Source organism: Rhinoraja longicauda, chromosome 5 (assembly GCF_053455715.1).
Source record: "Rhinoraja longicauda isolate Sanriku21f chromosome 5, sRhiLon1.1, whole genome shotgun sequence".
Lineage (NCBI taxonomy): Eukaryota > Metazoa > Chordata > Chondrichthyes > Rajiformes > Arhynchobatidae > Rhinoraja > Rhinoraja longicauda.
In genome coordinates this window covers 83,455,031-83,461,266 of record NC_135957.1, presented here as the reverse complement: position 1 = coordinate 83,461,266, position 6,236 = coordinate 83,455,031, and positions in this window count along the sequence as shown.

Sequence of the window (6,236 nt, the reverse complement as noted above, 5' to 3'; positions counted from 1 at the left end):
TTGTTCCTGAGTCAGGTGGTGTGCACTTCTGTATCTTCTGCCAGATTTTAGATTTTAGTTTTAGTTTAGAGGCCCTTCGGCTCACCGAGTCCGCACCGACCAGCGATCCCCCCACATTAACACTACCCTACACACGCCAGGGACAATTTTACATCCATACCAAGCCAACTAACCTACAAACCTGCTCGTCTTTGGAGTGTGGGAGGAAAACTGAAGATCCCGGAGAAAACCCACGCAGGTCACGGGGAGAACGTGCAAACTCAAGTCAAGTTTATTTGTCACATACACATACACGATGTGCAGTGAAATGAAAGTGGCAATGCCTGCGGATTGTGCACAAAAAAGAATTACAGTTTCAGCATATAAATAAAGTTAATACAGTTACTATAGTGTAGACAAAAATTTAGTCTCTGGAGTTATAAAAGTTGACAGTCCTGATGGCCTGTGGGAAGAAACTCCGTCTCATCCTCTCCGTTTTCACAGCGTGACAGCGGAGGCGTTTGCCTGACCGTAGCAGCTGGAACAGTCCGTTACTGGGGTGGCAGGGGTCCCCCATAATCTTGCTTGCTCTGGATCTACACCTCCTGATGTATAGGTCCTGCAGGGGGGCGAGTGTAGTTCCCATGGTGCGTTCTGCCGAACGCACTACTCTCTGCAGGGCCATCCTGTCCTGGGCAGAGCTGTTCCCAAACCAGACTGTAATGTTGCTGGACAGGATGCTCTCTACAGCCCCAGAGTAGAAGCAATGAAGGATCCTCAGAGACACTCTGAATTTCCTCAGCTGTCTAAGTTGGTAAAGGCACTGCTTTGCCTTACCCACCAGTGCGGCAATGTGTGTTGTCCATGTAAGATCCTCTGTGACGCATACAGGCAGCGCCCGTAGTCAGGATCGAACCCGGGCCTCTGGTGCCGTGAGGCAGCAACTCTACCGCTGTGCCACCGTGCCACCGTGGGAACAGGGGGAAGGAATGAGACAGGGAGAAGGCTCTTTGAATATGTTGAACTGCTTTTTCAAGGCGTTGTGAAGTGTGGATGGAGTCAATGGTGAGAGGTTGGTTCGCGTGACAGACTGGCTACATCGACAACTCTCTGCAGTGTCTTTTGCTTTTGGGCAGAGCTGTTCCCAGACCCAGCTACCATACAACCTGACAGTATGTTTTCCATGGTGCATCTGTAGAAGTTTGGAGGTAGTTTGGAAGAAGCAAACTTCGGCATGGGCGCAGCGGTAGAGTTGCTGCCTCACAGCGCCGGAGACCCGGGTTCCATCCCGACTACGGGCGCCGTCTGTACGGAGTTTGTACCTTCTTCCCGTGACCTGCGTGGGTTTTCTCCGAGATAGACAATAGATGCAGAAATAGGCCATTTGGCCCTTTGAGCCAGCACCGCCATTCAATGTGATCATGGCTGATCATTCTCAATCAGTACCCCGTTCCTGCCTCCTCCCCTTACCCCCTGCAGTGGTGCAGCGGTAGAATTTGCTACCTCACAGCTCTTCGGTTTCCTCCCGCACTCCAAAGACGTACAGGTTTGTAGGTTAATTGGCTTGGTAAATGTAAAAATTGTCCCTAGTGGGTGTAGGATAGAGTGTTAGTGTGCGGGGATCGCTGGTCGGCGCGGACCCGGTGGGCCGAAAGGGCCTGTTTCCGCACCTTATCTCTAAACTAAACTAAACTAAACTAAGCACGTCACTGGAGTCAGGACTGAATTTCCTCGGTACTCCTCGGGAAGTAGAGGCGTTGGTTCGCCTTTTTGTCTGTCCCATCGACGTGGTCGGTCCACGGCAGACCACTGCTCAGATTAACACCAAGGAATTCAAAGCTCTCATCCATTTTAGCTTCAGCACCGTAGATGGTGATCGGGATATGTATTCCACCGCGCTTGGAGTCATAGAGTGATACAGTGTGGAAACAGGCCCTTCGGCCCAACTCGCCCACACCGGCCAACAATGTCCCAGCTACACTAGTCCCACTTGCCAGCGCTTGGTCCATATCCCTCCAAACCCGTCCTATCCATGTACCTGTTCAACTGTTTTGCTTGAACGATGGGATAGTCCCAGCCTCAACTACCTCCCCTGGCAGATTGTTCCATACACCCACCACCCTCTGTGTGAAAACGTTACCCCCCCCGGGTTCCTATTAAATCTTTTCCCCTTCACCTTGAACCTATGTGCTCCGGTCCTCGATTCCCCTACTCTGGGCAAGAGACTCTGTGCATCTACCCGATCTATTCCTCTCATGATTTTGTCCCAGCCTACTCAACCTCTCCCTGTAGCTCACACCCTCTAGTCCTGGCAACATCTTCGTAAATCTTTTCTGAACCCTTTCAAGTCCTGAAGTCGATAACTAACTCGTCTTGCTGACATTGAGGGAGAGGTTATTGTCCTGACATTGCCACGTTACTAAGCTCTACGGGCGGTACGGTGGCGCAGCGGTAGAGTTGCTGCCTTACAGCGAATGCAGCGCCGGAGACTCAGGTTCGATCCTGACTACGGGCGCCGTCTGTACGGAGTTTGTACGTTCTCCCCGTGACCTGCGTGGGTTTTCTCCGAGATCTTCGGTTTCCTCCCACACTCCAAAGACGTACAGGTGTGTAGGTTAATTGGCTGGGCAAATGTAAAAATTGTCCCTGGTGTGTGTAGGATAGTGTTAATGTGCGGGGATCGCTGGGCGGCGCGGACTCGGTGGGCCGAAGGGCCTGTTTCCGCACTGTATCTCTAAATCTAAATCTAAATCTAAAATCTCTCTGCCTTCTTCCTGTACCCCGCCTCGTCATTGCTCGAGATCCGACCCACCACAGTGGTGTCATCAGCACACATGTAGATGGAGTTAGAGCCAAACGTGGCCACAGTCACGAGCGTACAGGGAGAATAGTAGTGATCTGAGAACGCACCCTTGTGGGGCACTGGTGTTGAGAATTTGGGGGTGGCACGGTGGCACAGCGGTAGAGTTGCTGCCTTCCAGCGCCGGAGACCCCAGTTCGATCCTGACTGCGGGTGCTGTCCGTACGGAGTTTGTACCTTCTCCCCGTGACCTGGTGGGTTTTCACCGGGTGCTCCGGTTTCCTCCCACACTCCAAAGACATGCAGGTTTATAGGTTAATTGGCTTCGGTAAAGATTGTGAATCGTCCCTAACATAACAACACTTTATTGTCACTCGGCTTTTTACACCGAACGAAATTTCAGCAGTCACACAAAACACAGCAAAAAAGAAAAGAACACAGGACACCCGACCCCAACACAAACATCCATCACAGTGACTCCAAACACCCCCTCACTGTGATGGAGGCAACAAAACTTCCCCTCCCTTCCCCCTGCGCGCCCACGGACAGGCAGCTCGACCCCTACCGAGGCAAACGACACGCACAGCCCCCGCAAGGGGATGGAAGGCCCCGCGGCCGAGCCGCCCCGGGCACCGAAACGTCCCGCGGCCGCACCGGGCGATGTTAAGTCCAGCGGCCGAGCCGCACCGGGCACCGAAACGTCCCGCGGCCGAGCCGCACCGGGCACTGAAACGTCCCGCGGCCGAGCCGCACCGGGCGATGTTAAGTCCAGCGGCCGAGCCGCACCGGGCACTGAAACGTCCCACGGCCGAGCCGCGCTGGCGATGTTAAGTCCATCGGCCGAGCCGCACCGGGCACCGAAACGTCCCGCGGCCGAGCCGCGCTGGCGATGTTAAGTCCCGCAGCCGAGCCGCGCCGGCGATGGAAGGCCCCGCGGGCGAGCTGCGCCCTGGGGAAGAGACCTAATAAAAGAAAGGATTCCCCCGCCCCACCCCACCCCCCCCACACCCACACCCCACCCCCCCACCACACATACACAGCCAAAAACAGAAACAAAAACCATCCCAACACCGACACAAACAAAAAAAAAGAAAAAAAGCCAAACAGACTGCCAGAGAGCCGCAGCCGTTAGGGGCAGCCAACTCCTCCCTAGTGCGTAGGATGACGTTAGCGATCGCAGGTCACTTGCAGCAGCACAACAGAATATGTAAACATAGTACACTGTAAACAATATAATCTATGTACTAAAACTCTCGTTTGTTATCTTGTTTGTGACTGAACTTCAGCCAAATCGGTGCACGATAGCGCGACAATTTGAGGCCCACCTTACCCACCTTTTAAAGTTTAAAAGGAGGGGAGGGGGAGGGGAGGAGGGAGGAGAGAGGAAGGGGGAGTGGGGGAGAAGGGAGAGGGGAGGGGGGGTTGAGGAGAGAGGGGGGTGGGGAGGATAGGGTGCTGCACCAATGCAGGAGAGGTTTGGGTCCACTGTTTAGTATAATTTAAAAACCTCAGTGTGTATATATACACATACTCACACACACACACACACACATATATATATACATATATATATATATAAGGGCGTCACGGTGGCGCAGCGGTAGAGTTGCTGCCTTACAGCGCTTGCAGCACCGGAGACTCGGGTTCGATCCCGACTACAGGCGCCGTCTGTACAGAGTTTGTACGTTCTCCCGTGACCTGCTTGGGTTTACTCCGAGATCTTCGGTTACCTCCCAGACTCCAAAGATGTACAGGTTTGTAGGTTAATTGGCTTGGGTTTGTATAAGGTACAAGTGTAAATTGTCGGATCAAGGCCCTTCTTCAGAAGGGGTCATAGTAGCTACAACAGTTTTTCAGTCAGAGAGTTGTGAATCTGTGGAACTCTCTGCCTCAGAAGGCAGTGGAGGCCAATTCTCTGAATGCATTCAGGAGAGAGCTAGATAGAGCTCTTAAGGATAGCGGAGTCAGGGGGTATGGGGGAGAAGGCAGGAACGGGGTACTGATTGAGAATGATCAGCCATGATCACATTGAATGGCGGTGCTGGCTCAAAGGGCCGAATGGCCTCCTCCTGCACCTATTGTCTATTGTCCACTTTGATTATGACTTTGGGGACAGATTCACCGGTGGTGGAGGAGTATCATTACATTTGGGAGCCTCTTGTTTAAACTACACCCAGTTAGTAGGCAGAGGTTCACCTGCTCTTCTGCCAACCTCGTCTACTGCATCCGCTGCTCCAGATGTCAACTTCTCTACATCGGCGAGACCAAACGCAGGCTCAGCGATCGTTTCGCTCAACACCTTCGCTCAGTCCGCCTTAACCAACCTGATCTCCCGGTGGCTGAGCACTTCAACTCCCCCTGCCACTCCCAGCCTGACCTTTCTGTCATGGGCCTCCTCCAGTGTCGTAGTGATGCCCACCGGAAATTGGAGGAACAGCACCTCATATTTTGCTTGGGCAGCTTGCAGCCCAGCGGTATGAACATTGACGTCTCTAACTTCGGATAGTTCCTCTGTCCCTCTCTTTCCCCTCCCCCTTCCAGTTCTCCCACTAGTCTTCCTGTCTCCAACTACATCCTATCTTTGTCCCACCCCCTCCCCTGACATCAGTCTGAAGAAGTGTCTCGACCCAAAAACGTCACCCATTCCTTCTCTCCTGAGATGTTGTCTGACCCACTGAGTTACTCCAGCATTTTGTGTCTACCCCCAGTTAGTATTGATTGAGAGGCTGAGAAGAAGGGTCTTGACCCGAAATGTCACCTATCCATGTTCTCCAGAGATGCTGCCTGACCCGCTGAGTTACTCCAGCATTTTGTATCTATCTTAGGGGCGAAACGGTGGCGCAGCGGCAGAGTTGCTGCCTCACAGCGCCAGAGAACCGGGTTCGTTCCTGACTACGGGTTCTGTCTGTTCCGAGTTTGTACGTTCTCCCCGTGCTCTGCGTGGGTTTTCTCCAGGTGCTCTGGTTTCCTCCCACACTCCAAAGACGTACAGGTTTGTAGGTTAATTGGCTTGGTAAAATTGTAAATTTTACGTAGAATGGATAAGGGAGAGCCAGTGGATGTGGTGTATCTGGACTTTGAAAAAGCCTTTGACAAGGTCCCACACAAGAGATTAGTGTGCAAAATTAGAGCGCATGGTATTGGGGGTAGGGTATTGACATGGATAGAGAACTGGTTGGCAGACAGGAAGCAAAGAGTAGGAATTAACGGGTCCTTTTCAGAATGGCATGCAGTGACTAGTGGGGTGCCGCAAGGCTCGGTGCTGGGACCCCAGTTATTTACAATAAATATTAACGAATATAGATGAAGGAATTAAATGGTAACATCTCCAAGTTTGCGGATGACACAAAGCCGGGTGGCAGTGTGAACTGCCATGAGGATGCTATGAGTCTGCAGGGTGACTTGGATAGCTTGCGTGATTGGGCAGATGCTGGCTCGATGGGCCGAATGGTCTACT